Consider the following 17082-nt stretch of genomic DNA (forward strand, 5'->3'; position numbering starts at 1 on the left):
TAAACGAAAAGTCATCTACAAAGGAGAGTCAATAAGAATAAGCTCGGACTACTCAGCAGAAACCATGCAGGCAAGAAGGCAATGGGATGACATATATAAAGACTTGAAGGAAAAAAAATGCCAGCCAAGAAATATATATCCAGCAAAACTGTCTCTCAAATATGATGGCAAAATTAGGGCATTTCCAGATAAACAGAATTTAGGGAATTTGCAAAAATCGAACCAAAATTACAAGCAATAACTAAAGGGAGTCCTCCGGTTAGAAAATCAGTAACATCAGATAACAACCCAAGACTAGAACACAGGACAGAGTAACCAGATATCAACCCAGATAGGGAAGTCACAAAAGTAAATCAAAGCTAAAACACTGAAAATAGGGAAACAGATGTCAATATGTAAAAGATTACAACATTAAAACAAAAAAAAGGGACTTAAAAAATGTAGACATAGATTTTTCATATGGAGAGGAAGTCAAAGCGATATAAAGAAACAAGACCAAAAAGGGGTGGAAGGAAAGAATTATGAGGTCAAGAGGGAAAGGGAGCAGAACTGCAGTCTAAGGCCCAGGTGGTTAAGAACAGTGGCTGATGTTGCAGACTGCTCTTTGTTCTAAAATAGAGAGCCCAATATCCATCTTGTAAAGCAGTCAGGGGCGCTATGCTTACTGGTCTCTCCTGGAAATGATCATCAGCTTTTTCTCCCCTTTTCTCCTACCACCTCCCTTTAGACAGTGTTAGTCTCTTGTCCAATGGGTTGGCAATGTGTAAAGTGGATGTGTTTTATAACAAATTGCCTTACCAATTGGGCACATCTGGTCTAGGTTACTTCCTGTTCCATTAGTAATTATTTGTCCTTCCTTTGAAACCTTCTGCCAATAGTTTGCTAAAACATTGTCTGGCATTTCTATATCCAGGACAGCGGTTATGCAACATTGCTTACAATTTGTTTTTATTTTCATCTTTTGTTGAACACAATATATTTATAATTTTTGATGCAGGTACTCAACAAGGAATGAAAATGTAGAGAAAAGAGATTGCAGTCAGACTTTTTTTTTTGTCAAAGAACAAGTTTTCTTGGTCAGTTTTTCTGCCTTTTGGCTTAGACTGTCTCTGGGCTGTGATTTGTAATAAGATTCTAAGTTCGTGGAGAGTGGATATTGGGTCTCAGCACTTCTTTTGGTTCTACCACAATGTGTGGTATAGAGTTCAAAAATGCTGTATAATAGATGAAATGAATATGTCTCTGACCTATCTTTGTTGTTGTTGTTGCTGGCTGCCATCGAGTTGGCCCCTGACTCATGGCAGCCCCATGCAAAATGGAAGGAAATGCTGCCAGCTCCTGCACCATCCCACAATATGTTAAGTAGGGCATATTGTGCAGAGCAGTGAAGGTGCGTAGTAAATTGCAGGGAGGGTGAAGGGAACCTCTCCTAGTAGCCACAAGTCAGCATGTGCTTGAAGGTGCCTCATAAAGAAATGGGGATTACAGGGGTGCCTGAGGATCCACATGTTGGGAGATGGGGAAAAACGGAAATTCCTTACTATTTCTCTCTTTTCTTTCCCCTCCCATTCTAGATAAGACAAGGAATCTTATCTTCCCTTGGATACTTTTTTTTGAATGAAGCACAAGTTCCCTGAGTTAGAGCAGAGTTGCATTGACCCTTTTGTCTCAAGGGCTTCTAGTGCCTCTATTTTCATTTTCGTCTTTTGTTGAAAGCAGTATTTATAATACTTGTGATTTGGGGGAGGGTGAGGAATTCTGCTACAGTTTCTGCAGAAGTCTGTCTCTAAACCCCTGATATTAGGGTTGCTTCTGTCTGTACATACTTATTCTAGTCACCCCCCAACCCGAACAGAATTCTTTTCTTTAACGTTTCTGGGAGACAATTTTTCTAGCCTCTGTGTGACTATCTCCAGTGATGCCACTGCTTCACAAATTGTGCCTTTTCAGTCTTGGACCACTTTTGTTGTTATTGTTAGGTGCCGTCGAGCCGGTTCCAACTCATAGTAATCCTGTGTACAACAGAACAAACATTGATCACTTTGGTCATTAGAAATATTTTTCTTATATTTAGTCAAAATCTCCCCCTTCTACTCAAATCCCTGGTTTTCTCCATTTTTTAATATTGGAGTCCTTCAAAGTTGGAAGAAAGCTCTCCAGGCTCCTCTTATTCTTTTCTTTAGGTCATGCGTCTCCTGTTCTTTCAACTATTCCTCATGTAATATGGTTACTAGACCTCCTCACCATTCTTACCCTCCCTTCTTAGAATGTATTCTTGTTTATCATTGTCCCTCTTAACATGACTATTCTATCTGATGCCTGCTATATCTGAATTTTTTTCATTATTTGTACCAAGTACCTATTTATTTTGGAAAAAGTCTAGAAATTATACAACTAAGAACATTTATTCACTATGGTTAATAAATTAGAAATAGAAAACTAGGGCAAAGGAAAGAAGAATGAAAACACACTGACAGCATACCAACTGTTAATTTTTTAATGTAATTGTTTTTTTAATCCCGTTTACTGAGATTCCTGGAAGCCAAGGTAAAAGGAAATATAGTAAGTTATATAGGCCTCGTGGTCAGAATAGAAGAATCATTCCAAGTCTTCAGAAGAGACACTATTTTCCCTGGGTGGGTGGTAGGGCTAAATTCTAAAAAAAGTTTCTAACATGATTTCTGTAGATCACCCAAAATGTAATGGAAATGACCTCTGCAACAGTCTGAAAACAAATGCAAAAATACTGTTCACATGACTGTTTCTTATAATGACCTTTAGTAGATGCCCTTGACCTAACATTTGAACACAACTTAGTAAAATCAATTTATTTCAATTGTAACAACTCTTTTAACACTCTCCATCATTTCCTGACCCTAAAGGTTCTTCCCACTTCATGTTCAAGTCTTCGTGGATTGAATACTGTGCATACAGAACCCTTTTCTCTAGGCAGACATTTACACTGAGTTACGGATTTGGTTGATTTAGATCATGATTCATGGAAATTTTTGTTCCCTTTCTCTTTGGTTTCTGCACAGATTCAAATTGGGAAAATTAACAGTGTTAACTCTAACAATTATTGTTATGCTGCACCGTGCAGATGGCATTGAAAACATAAGACGTAAAGGTACAAATACGTTTTGTCTACGTTAGTCAAAGGAGGTATAAACCAAACTCGTTGCCCTCAAGTCAGTTCTGACTCATAGCAACCCTACAGGATGCTAGGGAGAATAATAATAAATTATATAATAATAATTATAAAAATTATATAATGGCCTCCTCTTCTTTCCCTTTTCCCTGAAAGTCCAGATTGATTTATAGTGAGAGTTCCAGCAGCTTGGACCTCATATGGGTGGAACACGATTGAGCGGCTGAAAACACAGTATGAAGAAACCTCCCCAGGGGAGTGGGAGGGTCCCTCTGACCACAGGAGTGGACATAGTTCCAGCACACACTTGCCAAACCACAGAGATGGCAGGCCTGCTGCCCATCCATTGTTATCATTATTTAATGTTTTTGGAAGGTCGGAGCCATAAGCGTTCGCCAGCCGAGGGAGCGACACCAGTCTTCACCACAGGCATTGGAGGCCGCTTTGATATTTGGTAGCAGTGACTTGAGTCATATTCTTGTTTGATTCCATCCATCTGGCCAGACTTCTGCCTCCTGCTGTCTTACCACAGCAACTTTTTTTGGCTTTTCTCCCTCCTCCGCCCCTCTTCCCGGTAATAGTCACCTTGGTATGCGCTTGCTCGCTCTTTTCTTTCTCTCTCTCTTTCCTTCCTTCCTTTCTTTCTCTCCTTCTCTTTTTTTTTTAGAATTTAGATCATAAAAGAGAGTTAAAGAGTGCAGGGAAGGTTTTATAGGCCTCCTAAATTTGAGGTTCCTGGTCTATCCCTGAAACTCTGTCCTCCTTGGGAGTAAAGTGTAGTATCGTGGTTAAAAGCATAGAGGCAAGACTGAGTTTGAATCCTGCCTCTGCCGCTTACTGCCTGAATGATCTTAGGCAATTTGCTGAACTTCTCTCTGCTTCAGCTTCTTCATTATAAAATGGGTTTAGTAATGAAAACTGCCCTCATGGACTTGAGGATTAAATTAGATAGTATTAAAAGAACTTAGAACAGTCTGATTCAGTGTGTTAGCTGCTATTATTATTATTGGGCTGCAGAAATCATACTAAGATGTCAGCCTTATTTTGAGATCATACTGGGTTGTGGGATTATGAGGAACATTGGACTGTCTGGGAGAAAAAGGTGTTCAGGGATTGTGCTTGGAGGTGGATATTGGGAAGGGCCTCCAACCCTCAAACATCCAAGTAGGTGGACACCCCCCCCCCAGCTCCCATTGGGGAGAAAATGAAGTAAAATTGTGGTTACTCAGAAATATCAGCTTCCCTGAGCTCATGGTCAACTCTACTGGTCATTCTAATTAAAGGGAAGTTCAGTCTGGATATGCATAGATACATTATGCTCCGTCTGCTCACCAGGGCCCAGTGTCTGGGCACATTCTCTGTTTCCTGAGGCAGAGGGACAAGGTAGCCTGGTGGGCTTTGGAGCTAGGTCAATCTGGCTTTGAATCTTAGCTGTGTAAACGTAGGTTCATTTCTTGACCTTTCTGAGCTGTAATTTCCTTCTCTATGAAGTAGTATTTCTAATTCTGACATTTCAGGGTTGTTGTGGAGATTAAATGAGATAACACATATAAAATACCCTGATAATATCTGGCCTTAGAAGATGTTTGACATTTGTTAGCTTCCTTCACTTACGATTCTTCTCTTTCTGCTAAATTTATTAAAGAATGTCTCATAGTTTAGGAAAATCATTTAGAGTATGTTCAAATTTAATATGCATATAAATCACCTGGGAGTCTTGTTAAATCACGAGTTCTGATTCAGTAGGTCTTGGGTAGGTCCAGAGATTCTGTGTTTTTAGCAAGCTTCCAAGTGACACCAATGCTGTTTATCTGTGGACCACACTTGGAACAGCGGAAAGTGTACTGCACTCTTTTCTCCCTTTGCATCTCATTATTACCTGTTAACCCATTGCTGCTGAGTCGATTCCAACTCATAGCAACTCTATAGGACGGAGTAGAACTGCCTCACAGAGTTTCCGAGGAGTGCCTGGTGGATTCAAATTGCTGATCTTTTGGTTAGCAGCCGAGCTCTTAACCACTGTGCCACCAGGGTTTCTGATATTACCTGTTAGATTCATGTTAATACGAAATATTTTAGCTACGCCTCAGGCTGCCTTCATTTGTGCATCCAAGATCATCATCTGGAGAAATATAAAAGCTTGCATGTTATCATGAATCAAAGAAGGTTCCTCCTCATTCAATACTGGCAGGGAGTTTGGAGGTCTAGAAGAAAGCTAGGTGCACTGGTGGTGCAGTGGTTAAAGCAATCAACTGCTAACTGAAATGTCAGTAGTTTGAAATCACCAGTGGCTCCACAAAAGAAAGATATGGCTTCCTTAGAGATTTACAGCCTTGGAAACCCTATGAGGTTGCTTTGACTTGAATTGACTTGACGGTAGTGGGTTTTGGTTGGGTAGAAGAAACCTACACAGACATTTCTTCAGAATCTCTGTGCGCTTAGAGTTACAAATTGTTTCACATAAAATACTGTGTTCCTGGCCTCCTCTCAGAATTCTGGGTCCCTCCGTGACTCAGATTGTAGATCAGGTAGGTTAAGGAAGTAGTCTCTGTCTCTCTCTTGTTGAGTTTGGAGGAGGCTGACTCCAAGATGGTGCTTTTGACCTCATTGAGCACTTTAGTTATTTTTAGAGCCATATGTCCCAGTTACCAGCCTTCTCCAGTTTCATTACATTATGTTTTGTCCAATGTAGACAGATGGAGGAATCTGCTTTTGTTCTTTTGTGATACACATGCATGAGTGCTTAGTATGTACTCTTTGATGGTTCTAGGTTTTAGCAGGTTTTTCAGATTTACTTTTGAGAACCCTATTCTTTCTGTTCTCTGATTCTTTTTTAAAAATTTTATTTGCTTAGGTGAAAGTTTACAGAGCAAATTAGTTTCTCATTCAAAAATTTACACACAAATTGTTTTGTGATATTGGTTGCAATCCCCTCAATGTGTCAGCACTCTCCCCCTAACCACCCCAGGTTCCTTGTGTGGATTCATCCAGATTTCCTGTCCCTTCCTGACTTCTTGTCTTTGCTTTTGGACAGGTGTTGCCCTTTTGGTCTTGTATACTTGATTAAACTAAGAAGCACATTCCTCACGTGTGTTATTGTTTGTTTTATAGACCTATCTAATCTTTGGCTGAAAGATGGAGTTTGAGAGTGGCTTCAGTTCTGAGTTAGCTGGGTGTCCGGGGGCCATAGTTTTGGGGGTTGCACCATTCTCTATCAGACCAGTAAGTCTGGTCTGTTTTTGTGAATTTGAATTTTGTTCTACATTTTTCTCCTGTTCTGTTTGGGACACTCTGTTGTGATCCTTGTCAAAGCCCTTGGTGGTGGTAGCTAGGTACCATCTAGTTCTTCTAGGCTCAGGCTGGTGGAGGCTTTGGTTCATGTGGTCCATTAGTCCTTTAGACTAGTGTTTTCATTGTGTTTTTGGTTTTCTTCATTTTCCTTTGCTCTGGACGGGATAGGACTAATAGATGTATCATAGATGGCTGCTCGCAAGCTTTTAAGACCCCAGATGCTACTCACCAAAGTAGAATGTACAACATTTTCTTTATAAACTAGGTTATGCCAGTTGACCTAGATGTCCCCCAAGACTATGGTCCCCAGCTCTGAGCCCCAGTAACTTGGTCCCTCAAGGTATTTGGATGTGTCTAGAAAGCTTGTATAACTTTGCCTTGGTCAGGTTGTGCTAACTTCCCGTATATTGTGTGTTGTCTTTCCCTTCACCAAAATTAACACTTATCTACTATCTAGTTAGTGATTTCCCGTCCCCACTTCTTCTTTCCCTCGTAACCATCAAAGATTGTTGTTTTCTGTGTGTAAACCTGTTCTTGGATTTTTATAATAGTGGTCGCATACAATATTTGTTCTTTTGTGATTGACTTATTTCACTCAGCATAATGCTCTCCAGATTCATCCATGTTGTGAGATGTTTCGCGGATTCATCATTGTTCTTTATCATTGCATAGTATTTCATTGTGTGTATGTACCGTTATTTGTTTGTATTCACTGTTGATGGGCACTTAGATCGTTCACATCTTTTTGCTGTTGTGAATAATGCTGCAGTAAACATGGGTGTGCATATGTCTATTCATGTGATGGCTCTTATTTCTCTAGGATGTATTTCTAGGAGTGGGATTGCTGGATTGTATAGTATTTCTATTCTAGCTTTTTAAGGAAGCGCCATATCGTTTTCCATAGTGGTTGTACCATTTTACATTCCCACCAGCAGTGCGTAAGAGTTCCAATCTCCCTACAACCTCTCCAGCATTTGTTATTTTCTGTTTTTTTGATTAGTGCTAGTAATGTCGGGGTGAGATGGTATCTCATTGTGGTTTTGATTTGCATTTCTCATGGCTAATGATTGAGAGCATTTCCTCATGTGTCTGTTAGCTGTCTGTCTTCTTTGGTGAAGTGCCTGTTCATATCCTTTGCCCATTTTTTAATTAAATTATTTGTCTTTTTGTTGTTGAGGTGTTACAGTATCTTATGGATTTTACAGATTAGACCCTTGTTAGATATGTCGTAGTCAAATTTTTTTTCCCAGTCTGTAGCTTCTCTTTTGACTCTTTTGGAGAAGTCTTTTGATGAGCATACATGGTTAATTTTTAGGAGCTCCCAGTTATCCAGTTTATTTTCTGGTGTTTGTGCATTGTTAGTTATGGTTTTGTATACTATTTATGCCATATATTAGGGCCCCTAGCAATGTCTCTATTTTTTCTTCCATGCTCTTTATTATTTTAGGTTTTATATTTAGGCTTTTGATCCATTTTGAGTTAGTTTTTGTGTATGGTGTGAAGCATAGGTCCTGTTTCATTTTTTTACAGATGGACATCCAGTTTTGCCAGCACCATTTGTTAAAAAGACTGTCTTTTCCCCATTTAATAGACTTTGGCCTTTTGTTAAAGATCAGCTGACCATATGTGGATGGATTTACATCTGGGTTCTTGATTCTGTTCTGTCGATCTTTGTGTCTGTTGTTGTACCATTACCAGGTTGTTATGAGTACAGTGGCTGTATAGTAGGTTCTGAGATCGAGTAGTGTGAGGCCTCCTACTTTGTTCTTCTTTAATAATGCTTTGCTTATCCAGAGCTTTTTTCCTTTCCATATAAAGTTGGTGATTAGTTTTTCCATTTTGTTAAAGAATCCTGTTGGTATTTGGATTGGGATTGCATTATATCTCTAGATCGCTTTGGGTAGAATTGACATTTTCACAATACTGAATCTACCTATCCATGAGCATGGTATGTTTTTCCATGTATGTAGGTCTCTTTTGGCTTCTTGCAGTGGGTTTTGTAGTTTTCTTTGTATAGGTCTTTTATGTCCCTGGTTAGATTTATTCCTCAGTATTTATCTTTTTAGGGGCTGTTATAAATGGTATTGTTTTCCTGATTTCTTTTTAGAAGTTCTCTTTGTTGGTGTAGAGGATTTCAACTGAGTTTTGTATGTTGATCTTGTATCCTACTACTATGCTGAATTTTTCTATTAGTTGCAGTAGTTTTCATATGGAATCTTTGGGGTTCTCTATGTATAGTATCATCTCATCTGCAAATAGAGGTAGTTTTACTTCTTCCTTTCCATTTAACATGCCCTTTCTTTCTTTTTCTTGCCTTGCTGCTCTAGTTAGGACTTCCAACACAGTGTTAAATAAGAGTGGTGATAAAGGGCATCCTTGTCTTGTTCCTGTTTTCAGGGGGAATGCTTTCAGCCTCTCTCCATTAAGAATGATGTTGACTGTTGGTTTTATACAGGTGCCCTTTACTATGTTATAGAATTTCCCTTTATTTCTATTTTATTAAGAGTTTTTATCAGGAATGGGTGTTGGACTTTATCAATTGCCTTTTCTGCATCTATTGAGATGATCATGTGATTCTTTTGTTCTTTTTATGTGGTGGATTACGTTGATTGATTTTCTAATGTTGAACCATCTTTGCATAAGTGGTATGTATCCCACTTAGTTGTGGTGTATTATTTTTTTGATATGATGCAGAATTCTATTGACTAGGATTTTTTTTTTTGAGAACATTTGCATCTATATTCATGAGAGATATTGGTCTGTAATTTTCTTTTTTTGTGGTGTCTTTGTCTGGCTTTGGTATCAGGGTTATGCTGGCTTCATAGAGTAAATTTGGGAGTATTCTTTCCTTTTCTATGCTCTAAAGTAGTTTGAGTAGTACTGGTGTGAGCATTTCTCTGAATGCTTGGTAGAAATCTCCAGTGAAGCCCTCTGGGCCAGGGCCTTTTTTTGTTGGGAGTTTTTTTTTTTTTTTTTAATTACCTCTTCAGTCTCTTCTCGTTTTATGGGTGTGTTGAGATTTTCTATCTCAGTTTGTGTTAATTTAGGTAGGCAGTATGTTTCTAGAAATTTGTCCATTCTTCTAGGTTCTCAAATTCATTGAAATACAGTTTTTCATAGTATTCTGTTATAATCCTTTTTATTTCAGTTGTGTCTATTGTAATGTACCCCATCTCATTTTCTATTTGGGTTATTTGCTTTCTCTCCTGTTTTTCTTTCGTCACTTTGGCCAGTGGTTTGTCGATTTTGTTGATCTTTTCAAAGAACCAACATTGGTCTTGTTGATTCTTTCTGTTGTTTTTGTTTTCTCTATTTCGTTTATTACTGCTTTGATCTTTATTATTTTCTTTCTTCTGGTGACTGTGGGCTTCTTTTGCTGTTCTTTTTCTATTTGTTCAAATTGTAGGGATAATATTTTGATATTGTCCCTTTCTTCTTTTTTGATGTGTGCATGTATTGCTATAAATTGACCCCTGAGAACTGCCTTTACTGTGTCCCAAAGGTTTTGATATAATGTGTTTTCATTCTCATTTAATTCTAGGAATTTTTTGACTCCCTGTTAGATTTCTTCTGTTACCCAGTCGCTTTTAAGCAAGGTTTTATTTAGTTTCCATGTATTTGATTTTTTTTTCCTTGCTCTTCTTATTATTGATTTCTACATTCATGGCATAGTGATCAGAGAGAATGCTTTGTATTATTTCTATGTTTTGGATTTCATTGAGGGTTGCTTTGTGGCCTAAAGTGTGATCTATTTTGGAGAATATCCCTGTGCATTGGAAAAGAATGTATAATTTGCTAGTGTTGGGTGGAGTGTTCTATGTATGTCTGTGAAGTTAAGTTGACGGTTGATTGTGACCTTTAGATCTTCTGTATCTTTCTGGAGTTTCTAGATGTTCCATCCTTTACCCAAGATTGGTGTGTTGAAATCTGCTACTATTATTGTGGAACTGTGAATTTCTCTTTTCAGTGCTGTTAGAGTTTATGTATTTTGGGTGTATATTTGTTAAGGTTATGTCTTGGTGGATTGTCCCTTTAATCATTTTATAATGTCCTTCCTTGTGTTTTATGGTGGATTTTGCTTTAAAGTCTGTCTTATCTGAAATTAGTATTGCCACTCCTGCTCTTTTTTTGTTGCTGTTTGCTTCATATTTATTATTTTGCATCCTTTGATTTTTAATATATTATTCTTTGTGTCTAAGATGTGTCTCTTGTAGACAGCATATTGATGGGTTGTGTTTTTTTAAAAACCATTCTACCACTCTCTGTCTCTTTAGTGGTACATTTACGCCAGATATGAGTTTACTGTTGTCATATTGTTGTGCTGTTTTTTGTGGTGCTAACATTTTCTTTGTTTTACTTTCCTGTGCTGAGTTTCTTTGTTTATGGATTTTCTTTTCATTTCTTTCGTTATTATGAGTTTTGTGTTTACTGAGTCTTTACGTTTTTCTTCTTTTTTGTTTTCATGAGTAGCTCTGTTAACTTTCTTTGTGGTTATGTTGAAATTTACCCTTATCTTCCTAAGTTTAAACCAGTCTTTTATTACTTGATATCACCTTGACTTCCTCTCCATTCAAATGCTCTGTATCTACACTGTTTATTCTCCCTTTAATATTTCCTGTAAGTTTATTTTAGTTTTTACGAATTCCCTTATTATTATTATTTTTTATTCTGGAAATATCCTAATTTCACCATCGTATTTGAGAGAGAGTTTTGCAGGTTATATTACCCTTGGTTGGCAGTTTTTTTTTCTTTCAGGTGTTTATATATGTCATCCTATTGTCTTCTTGTCTGCATAGTTTCCGCTGAGTAATCAGAGTTTAGTCTTACTGTTTCCCCTTTGTAATTGACTTTTTGGTTTTCTCAAGCTACTTGCAGGATTCTTTCTTAGTCTTTGGTTTTGGCAACTGTGATTATGATATGTCTTGGTGACTTTCTTTTGGGTGTGGTCCTTTGAACTTCTTGGATGGTCAGCTTTTTGTCTTTCATGATATTTGGGAAGTTTTTTGCCAGCAAATCTTTAACAATTTTCTTTATACTTTCCATTTTTTCCCCTGTTCTGGAAACTGATCATGGATAAATTTTTGCTCTTGATTGTGTCCCACATATTTCTTAGGTTTTCTTGATTTTCCTTCATTCTTTTCTCTGATTTTCCTCAAACAAAGTGGTATCCATAGATTTGTCTTTAATTTCATTGATTCTATTTTCCATTGTTTCAAATTTGCTCCTAAAATCGTCTATTGAGTTGTCTGTTTTTGAAATTTTCTTGTTAACTTTAGGATTTCTATTTGCTGTTTTTGTATGATTTATAATTGTTTATTTATGTTGAAGTTTTGTTCTTGTATTACTTTTCTAAATTCTTCTATTGGTTTGTGTTTTCCCTGATTTTGGCTCTGTTTTCATTGGTTTTGTCTTTGTTTTCCTTGATCTCTTTCCTAATCTCTTGGAGAGTCCTAAATATTAGTCTTTTGAATTCCATTTCAGGTAGTTCCAATGTCTCTTCTTCTACCAGAAGGTTATCTGATTCTTTGTATTGATCACTTGCTGGAGCCATCTTGTCCTGCTTTTTTTAAATATGTTTTGATATTGTCTGCTGTCTCCAAGACATTAAAGTATTATTTTCTTTATTTATTGATTGTATGTTTGTTTATTTCATCTACTTTGTTTTGTTTTGACTTGTCAGGTTGGGTGGTCTGGGTGTGCTTTGCTGCGTGCTTGTCTATGGCACATTCCCCCTTACCACCTTATGTGAGTGGGCAGGGCAACAGCAGGCAGGGTGAGCCTGCTTCACTGATCCTAGTTTGGTGAGATAGCTGAGGCATACTGGGCGGGCGCTGTCCGCCTCCTGATGTTGGTCCAGTGGTGTGGGAGTGTTCACAACCCCTCGTCAGATGGGTGAGGGTGTTGAACGGAGAGTGGTACAGGCTCACTTATCACTGTTTAGCAGCTGGTCGAGTGGCAGGTGGGGAGGGGCATTGTGGTCTCATTACTGCAGCAATTCTGAGTGCTTGGGCACTCTAGCTGTGGTGGCGTCATGGGGGCCTACGGGAAAGGGGGTTGTGGTGTATGGGGCTAGGTAGGAGGGAGAAAGAAAAGAAAAGAGAGAGAGAAAAAAAAAGAGCGGTGTGGCAGGAGCCAGTGGGTGAGTGCGGGGCGGAACCCAGGCTGGCAGGAAGAGGGGAGGTGGTGTATGGGGATAGGTGGGAGGGAGAAAGAAAAGTAAGAAAGGAAAGAAAAAAATATCATGGCACCATAAAGTCTGGCAAGTGGGGGCAGGGTGGACCCTGGGGCCCATAGGAAGGAAGGTGAGGTGGTTTAGGGGTAAGAGTGAGGGAAAAAGAAAGAAAGGAATGGAAAAAGAGAAAAAGATGGCATCACAGCGGGAGCTGGTGGGTGAGAGTGTGGCGGACCTGGGGTGGTGTTGGGAAAGGAAGGGAGGTGGCATAAGGGTTACATGGGAGGGAGAAAGAAAAGAATGGAAAGAAAGAAAAAAATGGTGATGAGGCAGGACCTGGCGGTTGGGGGCAGGGTGAACCCAAGGCAATGGCAGGCTGGTGCATGGGTGGTGCTTTAGCCACAGCTGTGCATTGGGGGCCAGCAGGAAGGGGTGTGTGTGGTGTATGGGCCTACATGAGAGAGATTAAGAAAAGGAGGAAAGAAAGAAAAAAAAATGGTGGCAAGTTGGAGTCTGGCAGGTGGGGGTAGGGTGGACCCAGGTGCTGGTGGGAAGGGAAGGGAGGTGGTATATGGGGCTAGGTGGGAGGGCGAAAGAAAAGAGAGGGAAAAAAAAAAAAGAAAAAATATGGTGATGCAGCAAGCTAGTGGGGGTGTAGTGGGGCAGATCTGAGGGTGGGTAGGAAGGGGTGTAGGTGGCATATACAGGGTTATGTGAGAGGGAGAAAGACAAAAAAGAAAAAAAAAGTCACTATGTGGGAGGGGACGGGGCAGGCCTGGGATTGGGGCTTGTATTGTGGACCCCAGTGGTGGAGGCTGCTGGGATGGAGGGTGTGATGGTTAAGGTTGTGTGTCAGCTTGGCTGGGCCATGATTCTCAGTGGTTTGGCAGTTATAGTTTGACAGTCGTGTAATGATGTAATCACTTCCATGATGACATCTGATATAATGTGATCACCTCCATGATGGGATCTGCTTTGAGTAGCTACTCAGTTGAAAGAAAGTTTCCTTGGGGGTGTGGCCTGCATCCAGTATAGGTGGACTTTCTGGCAAGGCTGGCAAGCTTTTGCTCACTTGGGATCCTGCAGCTGGCTCCTGTTCATCTGACCTCTGGTTCTTGGGACTTGAGCTAGCAATTTACCTGCCGTTCTTGGGATTAGTTGGCCTCCGTAGTGTGTGAGCCTGTCATCTGAACTGCTAATCTTAGGTTTGCCAGCCCCTGCAGCTACGTGAGTCAGGAGAAGCCTCCAGCCTTACCCATGGACTTGAAACTTTCTAGCCTCTACAACTGTGTAAGCCATTTCCTTGATATAAATCTCTATTTCTCTGTGTATAGATGCTTCACTGGTTTTGCTTTTCTAGAGAACCCAGCCTGAGAAAGAGGGGTTCTTGTTTCTATTTACTGGAAATGTGTGGTGTGGAAAAGTGTGTTTCTCTGGTTACCGGGTGCTGTCTCCTGTTGGGAGCTCCATGAGGTTGCTTTCCCACACTCCCTGTCTGGGATCCTTGCTGGCTATATTTTGAAAATGGCCACGCTGTGCCATGTTAGCTGGCAGGGCACCTCCACTCTGTATCTCTCCTCATTCTCTGTTTTCCATCAGGTTCTTCTTCCAGTCTGCATTTGATCTAGTTCTTTATCCCTTGCTTTGATGCTCAGGGTTCCAGGATTGATGTTTGCATCTCTTTTACTCAGTTTTTTGGGTCTTTGCTGCAGAGGGATGGCATGGTGCTTCCGTCTATAATGTCATATTAGTTCTACCTCCTCTGATCTTTTTAATACTTGAACTCTTTCTCTTTTTTTCCTGTATTGTTTACTTAAATTTTTTCCTGAATTATCAGGGTTACTTGCATCTGCTGTGTTCATTTTGGGTATTAGATGTCAACATCCTTGGGTAATTTTTCTTGAAGTAAAAAATACAAAAGTTACTAATCTCTTTTGAGTTAAAGTTGTAGAGAAGAAATAATAGCTTCCTCCTCTTCCGCCTTCTTTTTTTTAATTAAAGGAAGTCTACTTTTTTCCCTTAGAATGCTCTAAAGTTAATGCTTGGGCATCAGCCATGTTACAAAACAAAGCAAGTCTATATCAGTCTTTTTTGGACTTACCTTGGAGCTATTTCATGAATAGTTTCTTTTCTTGGCAGGGCTCTACCTAACAGGTTTGCCAATTTGGGGAAGAATTTGAAAATAGGCCCAGGTAAGAAGAACCTAGGCATTTTGAAATTAGGTTAGAGAAGGGAGAAAATATCTGAGGTAAAGAAAGTCGGGAGCCTCGTAACATTTTCTCACCTTATCTAGATTTGTCAGGCAGGGTGATAACAGAAAACAGATGGCACTCTCAGTAATCCAGGGAAAATTTACCTCATAGGGATGATTTACAAAGGTGTGGGTATAGGGATAACCCTTTACTAGTTGTAGCTGAGTTGTTAGCAGCAGTGGGCCTGAAATCGACCTTGGTAGGGAGAGACCTGACCTCACTTCACCCCGCCTTCATTCCTGCCAGAGTCCAGAATTGGCCAAACCCAGTGGGAAGCATTGGGTGCACAGTAGTCTACTGTGTAGTTCTCACAGGACAGCCTTCTGGGATAGAGAGACAGATGGAGCGCAGATATGGAGGGGCAAACAAAAGCTGTCTGACAGATTGGTTTTACATTTTCTTTTGCAAAACTTGAGCACCTGAAGTCATTGTTAATATTGTGTGCTCCTTGAGGGCTGACTTGTCATCTTTAGGGTTCTATTTAAATGCTTGTTGAATGAATGAATGGACCATTTGTTTCTTTCCTTCCTCTTGACTTGCACTTAGGGTGGCCCATAATAGCTGGAAGATGGCATCTTGTCTAGAGCCTTGTGTTCTGAATAGTTAGGCTTTCTGTAGCCAAAGTTAAGTGACTCAAAGAGATTAACATTCTTATCTATGTATTTTTTTCTACTTTTAACAATATCATTATTAAAATTACTAAACATAGTTACAGTTTACTATATTTATATCTTGAGTCTTTTTGTATTATTATTATTGTTGTTTTTTTTAATATCCAGTTTTAGCTAAGCAATGCATTCATAAATCTTCAACCCTTCTCAATTTCTGTCAAATCTAACCCTGTTATTTCTCCTCTTTCCAGAGCCTCACTGGCCAGCAGATGGGAGGCTGTTAATTGAGGCAGCCCACTTGACTTTTGCTTCCTTCACAGGCTTCTTCAAAAGAAAAACCACACAAGGGGGTAAAGTAGCTTCATTAACTATCTTCAATAGCTTTAAAAGAAGGCCTATGAATAATCTCAGGTTTCTCCTAACTGCCTAGAGGCCAGGAGTCAGAATAGGAATTAGCTTCTTGGACAGTAATTTGGGGAAAGGTTCTCATGCAGTCAGATTGTCTCTGCTAATGATTCTTTGACATCAGGGTATTGAAGGAAGAGGGAGAGCTAAGTGCTGCAAGTGTCTGATCTGGAGGTACCTGGGGTTCTTGAAGCAAAACAAAGCAAGTGCATAACAGTCTTTTTCAGACTTACCTTGATGCTATTTCATGAAGAGTTTTTCTTCTTGGCTGGGCTCTACCTAGTAGGTTTGCGAATTTGGGGAAAAATTTGCAAATAGTCCCAGGTAAGAACCCAGCATTTTGAAAGTTAGGTTCGAGAAGGATTGCCAAGGGAGAAAATATCTGAGGTAAAGAAAAGTCGGGGAACCACGTAACATTTTCACCTTATCTAGATCTGTCAGGCAGGGTGATAACAGAAAACAGCTGACACTCTCAGTAATTCAAGGACAATTTACTTCGTAGGTGTAAGAGCAGAAGATAATAATACATTGGTGGAGAGGAGAGTGAAGTCTTTTTCTTTGTTAGGGTTTTGATGTTCTTGGTTTAGGGCTCTCAAGCTGTGTATGTATGTATGTGTTTGGCATTTGGGGAGTGGGAGGATTGAGTGAGTGGGCCTCAGAATCCTTTAGGCATTAGGGAGAAAGATGACTTTGTCTTTTGCTAAACAGAGTTGGCTACCAAAAATAATTTAGAACTTTCTGCGAAGTTAACTTCCAATAGACTTCTCTTCTATACACTTTCGTTAATGTGGTTTTGACAGTTCCTTATGAATCTTGTGAAATTTATTGCTATTTTACATAATTCAAGTAGCTTCAGAATGTTGATTTAGTGCCTTTGCAAGTCATTCTGACAGATTATATCTCTTGGAGAACATTTTATGGTTCTATTTCCAGTGTTTCAAAAGACAGAGAAGGTGTGGGCTAGCTCACATGTCTCCTTCACATCACCCAGATTGACTGGTATTCTCTGCTTCCATTTGTATCCCGGTGCTGTCAAGATCTCTGCTTTGGTGATTTCAAGTGAGACCATCTCTGGCTTATGCTATGGACTCAGCTCTGATATTTGCTTATCGTCACAAGTCTGTAAGTTTTTCCTTAAACAGGAGTTTTTTTTTTTTTTTTTTTTTTAAACTTTTGTTTCTAGTTTCTTTTCATCTCATGACC

The 17082-nt window shown here is 39.5% G+C and overlaps 1 protein-coding gene across 5 annotated transcripts in view; it reads left to right on the forward strand.

The window, feature by feature from the left end:
* GALK2 (galactokinase 2) overlaps window positions 1-17082 on the forward strand; it is a 242603-nt gene that overhangs the window by 148082 nt on the left and 77439 nt on the right. The window lies entirely within an intron of this gene.

The sequence above is a fragment of the Trichechus manatus genome, unplaced genomic scaffold, assembly GCF_000243295.1.
Source record: "Trichechus manatus latirostris isolate Lorelei unplaced genomic scaffold, TriManLat1.0 scaffold00161, whole genome shotgun sequence".
NCBI classification, from domain to species: Eukaryota; Metazoa; Chordata; class Mammalia; order Sirenia; family Trichechidae; genus Trichechus; species Trichechus manatus.